This window comes from Antennarius striatus, chromosome 24 (genome assembly GCF_040054535.1).
Source record: "Antennarius striatus isolate MH-2024 chromosome 24, ASM4005453v1, whole genome shotgun sequence".
NCBI classification, from domain to species: Eukaryota; Metazoa; Chordata; class Actinopteri; order Lophiiformes; family Antennariidae; genus Antennarius; species Antennarius striatus.
In genome coordinates this window covers 3,042,821-3,054,505 of record NC_090799.1, presented here as the reverse complement: position 1 = coordinate 3,054,505, position 11,685 = coordinate 3,042,821, and positions in this window count along the sequence as shown.

Sequence of the window (11,685 nt, the reverse complement as noted above, 5' to 3'; positions counted from 1 at the left end):
AAGAGAATTTGATGCACAAGAGGAAGAGATGCAAGAACATTTCCTGGTGATTAAAGCTCTATATTGTGCAATAAATTGTTTCCCATTGTGGCACAAATCGATATTTATTTTAGGGTTTCAACACAAGGAATTATCTTGTTTGGGCTCTACAAGTGTTTTAGTATTTGATCATAAAATTTTTTTGCCTTAGTCCAAGTCAAGAGCCTTTATTTCCCACAAGCTTACATGGACACAAATTAAAGTGGACGCCTCTTTGTGATTGATATTCCCATGAAGATGTCGAGGCAGCTGATTCAGAAAAGAACATGGGCAGGTTAATGACATGGCCCCGGCATGACCTCGCCCTCTGGGGTTTTATGCATACCATCAGCACAGCTCAAAAAAAAAAAAGCTGAGTCAGAATTTGTATGTGCATGTGTATCTTTTCCACAAGCATCTTATGCATAAGGAGTCTTAGGGTGGGAACAGACAATTTACTTTCATGATTAATTCAGGAAAATATCTGTTCAGTTCCTTTGTTTCTTGCTCTAATAGATAGATTTGCATTGGTTGTTGCATAAAATCATCTCCGCTGATGACGACCTTTATGTGTGTTTATGCATGTTTGTTTACTGCCATGAGTTCTGGCACAAATCCAGATGCATCATTTCCTCCCTTCCTCGTGAAACGGGAAGCATGTAACATTTGCATGCACTCGACCACCGGAGGACTGAATGTTTGGTGTTCGTTGGCACCAGGAGCTGAATTCAAATGTCGGTTTTCATTTTGTTTGATCGCTGTGACGGAAAAATGTCTGAGCAATAAACCACATCGATTTTTTTTTATTTTTATGCCTTATTGTTTGGCTCATATCACTTTTTTATCAATTTTCACAACCATAGCATCTACTCTCTATTTGTCTTTGTTTGGGCATCAAAAAAAGTGTCTTAATATCTTAAAAATGACAGGTCTTTCATTTAAATCTGGATTATTGATTGAGATTGCAGCGCACAACATACCGTACCTGTGAAATTAGACGCAGTCTTTTGAAACGACTTACCGAGAACCATTTAGTACTGAAAGCAGAGGTCGGTCCTGCTCATGCACATGCAGTACCAGTGCAATTTGATTTTAATAAGGGATAATCAGCAATGAATCACTGGCATGAAAACTAATGCTCTGCTCCTTAAGTGTGGAAAACTTTCCTCCCCTCTGCACCTGAATCATTTACGTCAGTTTGGCTTTTAAAAAACCGCTCCATTAGGTGTGACCTCGCTGACTAGTCCAGCTCAGATCTTTTTCATTAACTGAATTGATGAAAATAAAGGGAAATCCAGTGATTTGACCTAAATATATAGTCTTTGGGAGCCATCCTTCTGCAGCAACACTGCATAGAATTGTCCTGCACACACACAAACACAGCTGTCTGATAGATCCACAGTTCTCTGCTGTTGGTCACTGGGCAGCTCCAGTGGAGTAATTGAGGTTTGAGAACTTTGCCCAAGGACATCTCTATTGTAGCTGTTGATGGAAGGCAGTGTTACTCACTTCTCCTGACATCCCCAACTACTGTGGAGATTTATTGCATTTATTAAGGAGTTTAGGCACTTTAGGTATGTGGTTTTCTGAGTAATAAGAAATTAAATCCATTTTTTCCTTCTCCTATTGTGAAGCATTTTATCCTTGTCATTCAGCATTTTCGCGGATGAGAAAATTCACATTTTAACAGGCAGCTGATTGAGGATGTAAAGCATATTAGGATACATTTTTGTGATCTTAACTTGCTGCTTTCAACACTGTCAGTACAAAAAAAGTAGCTACCATATGTGTGCTGGAGATATATTTGAACCATTTAATTTTATGTAGAAAAACTAAAGTAGAGCAGTAACAGTTTCTTCAACAATTTTCTTTTTACTTTGAACTTTGCATATTGTTCAAACACCAAGTAATTTTTACGACTTGTCACTCATTTTGATTGATGAAAAACTTTAAGGATGAAGCAATTTATCCTTCACAAGGGGGAATTTATTGCAGTTGACAGATTCCACATCGGGATCGAAAAATGTAAGTATATAATACAGAATGAAAATAAAAAACAATTTCAGGAATTGCCTTGAAATGCTGATATTCATGAGTTGTAGCGGACAAGACCAATTTACTTTGGCAATCCTTGAGTTTTCCTTTAATGGCATGTTCATAATATTCTCTTACAAAATACTCCAGCTTCTGATTCAATTTTGGTTCCCTGATGATTTGCTATGACTTTTTGTTCCATGACATTTAGTTCAATTTTCCAATCAGCCTCAGCTATACTTTGCATTTATTGCTATCAAGGTTTAGCATGGTAAACACTCACATACTCTCCATGAAAGACTGCTTCCTGTGCTTACTGGTGTGCTGCAGCTGAAACTCGAAACTCGAAGCGGGCTTCATTAGACACAGCACTTTCACAGCCATACCCACCATCATGTAATGGCATTTATAGACTGATAGTTGAATTACGCTGTCCCCCCACTCCCCAAGGGCCCCCAGCTCACTGAGTGGGCAGCAAAAACAGGGCCATCCCAAGCCATTCACTTGGTGCTGTAAATTGATTTCAGGCTATTTGAATTAGACAAGGAAGAGTGGTGCTGATATTTGGTTTGGATTCCTTGGATGGAAAACTCATTGAAATTGTCATATGGTATTAGTCAATGGCTATGTGACCGCATCGGAAGCTTTCCTGACAGACAGAGCCTGGAGACCCTGACAATCCTTGAGAACTGTTTGTATTCCATGTCAATGAGTCTGGCCTAAAAGATACTGCTTTTTTTAGCTTGTGTACCGATCTGTAGAAAATATTTCCCAATTTAAACACTGTTGGGAATCTTGTCGGCTCAAACGATGTGATTGGTTTTAGTTGGGTATAAAATGAATGGACAACTTACCAATAAGTTGCTCTACAGACGCAACTTATCGGTAACCCACTGGCAGAAACTTTGCACTGACTTGAAATTACAATCTGTGATTGCTAAACTTTATTTTGAGCAAAAAGAAGGGGATTATTAGAAAGAGATCTGCATATTAGACAGCAGCTCTACACTGATATAAAGTTAACACAGCCCCTATTACATGCTCTTTCCTTTGAAGATGGGACATCACCAGCCAATGAAGATTTATTTCCATATATTTCTTGGAAATGTAAAAAATCTGATAGATATTCATGGTTGGGCTCTTTTTAATCTAAGAAGAGTAGAAACATCTGCGACAAAACTCTTGGTTGAATAAGACCTCCAATTTGTCATTTGCATGTGCTTGGGCAGGAAATAGATCTGGAATATCAGTGAGGTGGGACATAAAGCTGTGTAGGATGTGCCTGACAAAGCAGTGCTGATTTGCAATCAAGTATTGATCATTTATTGGATAAAAGTATAGCAATAAATTCTTATATCTGAGAAGGATAGAGGGATGACTTTTTTCTTTTTTTTTTAAAGAAAAGTATGTCTCGGCTCTCAAAATAAAAGTTACAAAAGGTTCCCCATTATGTTGCTAGGCTTTATTGAAAGCAACTGTTGCCATTAAATTAAACAAGAAGTTACATAAGGTCCATCTAGACTATCCAAGGTCTATCAGGTCCATTATTAAAATACAGATTGCTTCCTTCCCATAAAAGGAATCTCACACATCTTTCACAAGCGAAGCAAATAAATTTGGATTAGGCTTGGCACTAGGTTAGGAAGAATTAGTTCATTTGCATTATTCATCGACCTAACAGGCAGACACATCCATCAAGGCTCGGGTGACTTACTGTTGCAGAATTTTAAATATTACCTGTTAAGTCATACACAGGGTATTTACTGAGGCAATTTATTGTGAGTATTTGGTGGCGTGGTCCCAACAATACATGTACAGCGGGGACCTGGGGTTGCAGACAACAAACTGATAAGCTAATTATTGGTTGATTTCTGAGCAGTGGGTGAAGTCTGAGGGTGGAGGAGGGGTAAAAGAGCTGAGTCCATTAAAGCAAAGCTTACTATGCTCTGTTAGAACAACAGAATAAACAGCTCCAGTAAGAATGGCACTCTGCCAGCGAGTTGACTGGTACGCTGTATCAAATGCAGCATAGATGGCTAATCAATGCAGCACAGTTGACTTTCCGATAAGCCTCACAGGAAAGGTTGATTACTGTCATCAGTACTAATTAACCAAACTGCATATGAATGGAGGTACTCTAGTTTGCTTGAGTGTCAACAATCATGCTGTGGTTCAATAAGCCGAAGCCACCGTGGCAATGGAAGCGGTTGTGCTTGAATTTTCTGTTGACTCAGTTCCTATTTTTTCCTTCTATTTGACATTTATCTAACCTTTTTTTATTTTATTAGAAAATTCTCCTGAGATGACGATCTTAGTATGAAATTGTGCTTTTAAAGATTTCCAATTGATTTACTTCAGACATTTATGGCGGTCTCTCGAAACTGAGATCCAGCCTTGGGTTATGTTTTGAATATTGTTCTGTCAATTTTATTGTAACCATTTTAAAGCATTTTTTTCAAACAAAATCATGACAGAAATGTAAAATGAAATGAAAAGCACAATATAATATGAGTTATTTGTCTTTTATGAAACAAACCAGTTCATTATGAAACCAATTAACATACTTGAAAATGTTAGGATTATATATAAATATATAAAGTATATAAATTGAATTGTAAATCTAAATCTCATTGATATGTTAAACAAATTTTCTTTAAATACACAAATCTATTATTGATTATGAATGCCTCATTATTGATTACTTAAAATAGAATTAAAAAATTACAAGAAATGCTGACCATAGCTCTATAGAACAATTTAACTTTTCGTTATCCTGAGTCATTTTCTTATATTTCTATTTTTATGTTCCATCTCCCTGGCCAAATTTGTAAAGATGTACCGTTACGGGTGCCAGAATCAAGCAGTAGAATGAAAGTAAATGTACAGAATTTACCATTTCAAAAAGTTACCTTAATCAGATATGTTTCTTCTAATTCTAACTACTGTATCTCTTTCCCTTCCTTTGACTCAGACTGCTGCAGACAGAGCTGAAAGCCTGAGCTGTGCTTTGGCAATGCTCGCATGAATAAATCAAGGGAAGAATATTGTATGGTGGACTTTCCTGAAGTATACTCCTCCAACTCTGCAGCCTACAATTTGAACGTGACTGGTTAAACATGGCCTAGAGACTACTATGAAAGTGTTGACTTGTAACACAGAGCTAGAGCAATGGCTGGGCAGCAGTGTTGCTGTGAAGTACTGTTATCTAAGCCTGTTGAATTTGACAGGTCGACAGTGACTTATTTTTTTCCAAACCATCTAGCTTCTATTACGATATCCAACGTATTTTTGATGGTAAAACCGTAGATTCTTTTCAAAAGATGGAACAGATGGCCTATGGAAGCCTTAAATTTAAATATATTATGTTGATTCTGTGACATTGTCAAGAAATGTGAAAAAAACATTTTTTATAATAATAGATAGACATGGCTTTGTTAAGAAGCTGATATAAAGAGCATTTAATTTTCAAAGCTGTTACAAAAAGTTGAGATCAATGCTAAAGTGAAGAGATTTGAGAGTTTGCCATATTTTTAGGACATAACTAACAAAAAACAGCATCCCCAATTGTCAGTCAGAGACATTGGAGACTTCTTACGTGGTGACCTGGTGGTTAGTCAATGTTCTGCTTAGTTTGAGTACAAATGCCAGCATGAGAGAGAAATATTGAATTTCACTAACAAGCCAAGTATACAATTTTCACAGCAGGATGAAGGCAGGAGAGCTGAATGTTCCTCCAAACTTGGAATTGTTTGACGTTATCCTCCCGGGTAGAGTCACAACATGCGTTTCAAACCTTTTTTTTTTTTTTTAAATATCTCGTTTAGACCAGACATCTTTTCAAGGATTTGGGAACTTTTGAAATGAAAGACAAACTTTTTTTCTAAAAAGGTTTATAATTGTGCCCTCCCAACAAATTCTAAACATCTGGACCGCTATTTTCCCTTAATTTTCAGCTCCAAGCTAGATTGTTCCTCAAGACAGATTGCATCACAACCTCCATATTAGCAGGAGGAACAATAGTGTATAGGGGAAGGTGGAATGCTAATGAGTTCTGGATCACCAACCACATAAACAATACCCTTAACAGATGGGCACCAACAAGTACCAGCTGCAGAGGCAGTGGAGTGAAGAAAGACTTGTCGTTGGAGAGTACTAAATAAAACCCACTTCTATGGAGTTCAGTCTTGGAGGAGGACAGCAGCAGCGGTGACATCCTGCGAGGGACACCAACCTGTGACCGCTTACCGAGGGGCGACAGGTGGAATGAGGATGGCAGACAGTACTGTGCCCTCACGAGGATGGCAGATCCAATGCATGATTCATCACAGCCAACTTGACCAAGGACAACCAAGGAGCTTTCACACAAAGTTTCAGTTTCATATTGACTTCATTTCTATCTAAATGCTTGAGATGAATGTTTTTTTTTTTTGTTTTTTGTTTTTATCAGAAATGGTTATAATGACCTGGTTGAAAATAATGAACTGGTTGTCTATTAAGCTTGCATTAAATTAAATTCCTTAGCTTTTTAAACCGGAGACAAAGAAGGAAGACAGTTTCTAAATTTCTCACATTTTTCAGGAGATTAAATGAATAAAAAAGAGTCACAAAAGAAGACAATTCAATGCTGAACTTTCACTGCATACCAATTGCCATACAAAAGTTATAGAGTGTGTCTCCTCTGCTAAAAGAGTATTCATGAGTCACCCTCAGGCTCACAAATGAATCACAGCTCTCCTCTTCATTCACTTGTTTGTTCAAAGCAGATACATTTTTTTTTTGTAATATATGTTTTCAGATACATCCAATTGAAAGGTTTATTTCACAGCTCATGTCTTTGCTATGAATTATATATTTAGATGTCGTCAAACTTTATCTGATTGCTTTTTGTCCCATGATCTTTCTGGCGTTGAGGTGAGAGCAGATGCATCATTCAGCTCATCTATGCCCTCATCCAGCCTGTGGGTGATTGAAAATGTGTTCAGCTGATAGCTGCTGTTTAGGCATGACACAAACAGCCTGAAGCGTAAACAGAAAAAAAAAAAAATCCCCCAACAAAAAAAAATCATAGGCACAGATTGCAAAGACCACTTTGATTAAGGTGGCAGATTACTCAAAACATAGTCATTAAAAGTAATACCCACTGGTTTGTAAATGCCTTGAAGATAGAAGCTATAGTAAACAAACCAGAAGGACATAACCAGTGATGCTTTTTCATTGCATGTACCCACTTATGATATATTTGGATGGAGAACTAAATTACCTTGAGAAAACACTTGACTTGAACCTGATGTACAAGTGCTGTGCAGAGTGCTGTGTATGTTAGAGTTTGCTGGGAGATTTCAGAAAGGCAGTTTTCAGCTAATGACCCTTGTGAATATGGCAGGAGAAGAAAAAAGAAAATAATTTAGAGGAAATATTCCAGTGGAGGATAATATGATAATGTGATCACAGCAGTATGTTTATAAGATTGGCTTTCTTGTTCATATCAGATGAATAGGTTTTTATTATTAGTGATGGCATTAGACTGCCTTGTGGGAGAATGACCTTTCATAATACAATCTCCCTGAAACAAACTGAATAAAATGTTTGTCTTAACAGAATGTATTAAAATGCTGGGAGGAATAGAGGATAAGATGTGCACACTTTTCCAACTTGAAAAAAAAAAATCAATATGTGCAGTTCTATGGCCGTGCACAGGTTTGAAAAAGAAAAGGACCACATCGTCCACATAATGAGAGACAAATCCACTGAGAGGAGCAACATAGTTGAAGGTAGCATTTATGTGAAGACTATTTCCGGCATTCATTTAAACTACAAAAGTTTCTGTTTCTTCAAACAGACAAGGTCAAAGCACTATATGATATTTTTTGTTGTATTTGTGCTCTATTGGTAGGAACATCTGCATTACAACTTCAGTATGAGGAATAACTGATTATTTTCAAAATGAAGACTTGTTTTTGTGTTTAATGTGGAAGAATAGACCTTAGAATCCAGCAAAGAGAGCATGGAATACTCTGGCTGTGTGTTGTCATAAGCACCACTCACATTGCTAAATTAGATCTGCCAGCAGAGTGCACTAAAATATATTGCAGAGGTATTCACCAGGCTGGTCCGTGGGCCAGCAATTCCCCACTGCATCTACCATGCATTAGCACTGCAGACAGTTCTAACATATTGTAACATAAACTGTCTAAACAAACTACTTACAGAACTTTCCTCTATAACATCTAGCAGCTGAGCAGTATTTTGATTCAGCTCCAGGGCATGGAGCCAAAGTGCAACAGCGGTTCAGCAAACGAGCAGTAAAAAGTGGAAATGCCTTGTCTTTACGCCCTCATTCATACACAAATTTACACCTGAGAGTTTACTGTCATAGTTTGGAAATACAATTTTGTACTATTCGCCGGAGTGCTCTGATATGCATATCGGGCAAGTTTTGTATCTCCTGGAATAAAGTCAGTATTCCAATCAGTATTTCGTTAAACCATGGCAGAGATAGAGGGTAAAAATTAATTTTGTTTTTCTGTACACCCATTCTTTTTTTAGATGCACCATCATCATGCCAGGCCAGTGACAGGTAGAGTGGTGGTCATTTTATCAAATATATTTCCAGTGGAATTCTGATATAAAGCCGTACTCCTTTTCTTTCCAGAATAAGAGAAGTTGGAACTGATGAATTATACAAGTATGTGAAAATAATGTGAGTCATTAGTCTTTTGATAGCAAGAATTAAGATGAAAAACACTCATCAGTGACCATTTCCATGACTAAACAAGGATGAAATGATGACATAGACAAATGAAAAAAAGTCCATTAAAACGTGTTATTTCCATTCAACAAAAAGATTAGATGATGAATTCTGAGGGGATTTTTTGTTGTTTGTTTTGTTCTAAATAACCGTCCATATGTTCCGGTCATGAGTGCAGCAGTTTCATTTCCTGAGCGATGCCGACTGAGGATGGGGCGACTGTTATTCCATTTTACCCAATCTGTCTGGAAGCTGGAGAGAGAGCTGCTACAGAACAAGTTGAACTATCTGATGGAAGCCCGCAGCCGTCCTGATGTGCTGCTTGGATGTCCGACCTGAATGGAGGGGTGAAAGATTTGTTGAACCATCGAGTAGCTGCTTGACTCCGAAGGTTCCCTCAGGATCGCTTGCACTCAGTGTCTCTAAGTTTTATCTGGTAATGCAAATGATTCGAGGTCTCGTGGTGGAAACAGTCTCAACTTATTTGCACAGTTTGCTGACTTGGAGCCGGGACTGGTTCAAACTAAATATGCAAATCAGAACATGGCCTGTCTGGCTGCATTCCTTATATTGACAGGATCAAACCAGCCATTTTGCAAATCTGCATTCTTAATTATTCAACCTGATTTTCATCAGATACCAACTAGAATAAATTTCATATATAAAATGAATAAAATGAGATTATAATGACAAAATTTCCAATTTTGTCCAGTACTGGATTGACAGAAATGTTAATGAAATCCTGATTTCTTGAAAACTAAAATGTAAATTTTTTGGAAACTAAAAATTGAACAGAATCTTTAACAGAACAAGGACAAAACAGCTCAAACTTTTCAACTGAAACAGGATAATGCTTAAATATGATTAAAATGTAAACCAGAGGACTAAAGGACAGAAAATAAATGACAACATCAACACTATTATGACTGCTGACTTGTGTCTGAAACAATTTATTAGCATCAACTTCTCTAAAACAGTCAGGGGTTGCATTTCTGTGGCAAATTAATTATTTTGTTTTAAATTGCTAACGGTATGAGGAATGTTTCAGAATATTAGCTTGCCAGAGAGTTATTTCAAGTCTCTAAACGTCAATTCAGTGAAGTAACACCACCTTTCAGTGAATGCCTTTATAATTGCAGCCTGCTTTGTAAAATGTGTAGAAAAAGAACAATATAATGATGGGTTTTATATATTTTACAAGTGCACAAGTACACTGAACCGGTGCATGTTGTTTTCCTACAGTATATTCATCCATTTAACATGACATACACTACAGAAAAGTCAACGTGCAATCATTTGCCTCTATTAAAAAAAAAAAATTAAGAAAAAGAGGACAGAAAAGGGGAAGGCAAGTGAAACCCACAAGAGTAATTACTTTACATCACAGCTGGAGTGGACAGACTGTTCTAAGGGCATCTGCGCTGCACATTTTTTTCAATATTTTGCTGTTAAAAATTTAAAATCACCCGTCGGAACCTACTTTGAAGTTGCTGTTGTATAGTCTAGCACCCCCATGGTGCAACCATAACATCAGTCACTTCAGGTGCTGCGACCAAGCTTACAGTTTGTGCAATTACAATATATATATATATATATATATATATATATATATATATATATATATATATATATATATATATATATATATATATATATACTTCTTTTTTTTAATTGCAAGAGATATGTGTATATCACAGCCCCCAGGCCTCAGGGTGATCCGCAAGCAGCATGTCCATTTTGTTTGAGGATATTTGACCATGAACGAACATATGGGGGTCGTTGGAGACGTCAAACCGGTAACCTTCCATTTGCGCAGGGCTTGAACTAATTGCAAGTGTGTCCTGCATCCCCTTTGCTGTCCATCATCAGCTGTACTAATGCAAACGTGAGGACAGATGACTTTACTTCACCTCTTTTTGAGGGCAGGAACTGGAAGTATGCGGCAGCTACAATCATTTTGGGATCCTTCCTGGATGATTTGATGAATAATAACTTCAACAGTATACTGTAGATGATAGTACAGTGATGATACGCTTGGATTCTTGTGGAGGGCAATTGCCACTTCCTATTTATTTTTCAATTAAAAGTGACATTCAGAATGACGTCCCCACTTGCACTCTGATGCATTTTGGCTTCGTGACAGGTCCAGCAAAGTACGCTACCCCTGATAACTACAACAACCTTCCCACTGTGTCTCCTCAATTCCAGATTTGGGAATGCAGCCAAACTACAACAGCCACAACCCTGTCATATCAGATAATTCAGGCCTCACTCTCTTAACTCCTACCATCAAAAGTGCCTCATATCACCTTTACCCATCAACTCTTGTCACAATGCATTGCTTTCCGGCACTATCTGATATCTAGTTAAGTCATGAAGGGTGCATATCAACTCAATTTATCGATTCTGCTAGTAATTAGACATGATTTAATTTTGCCCACAATCTGCACCTCCCAGCTCCATCTCCTTTTTTTTTTTCCAAACACAGAGGAAATCAAGAAGGCTTTGCCTCCAGAATATATCTTTTTGAGCTGATAGAACAGAACTTCATTTTTTGGGGAGTTGGGGGAGTTGTTAATCAGGAGGAACGAAGCTTTTTTTTTTTTTTTTTTAAATAAGTGAGCACATGCTGTGAGCACGAATCTGTGATCGTGTTGGCTGCAGGCATTTGCAAGACCTGCAGATGAACTTGTGTCACATAATCGGGAAATATATAATGCCGGTGGGTGAATAGCAAGACTTAGAGTTGTGTATAACTGATTCAAAGGTAAACTGGGGTTTACCTTTGATGGAATAAGAAACTGCATTTTTAAATATTTTAAAAACTGAAGTTGCAGTTAAAGATATTCAAGTAATTTTTGATGTTTATTCATTCAGCATTAAGT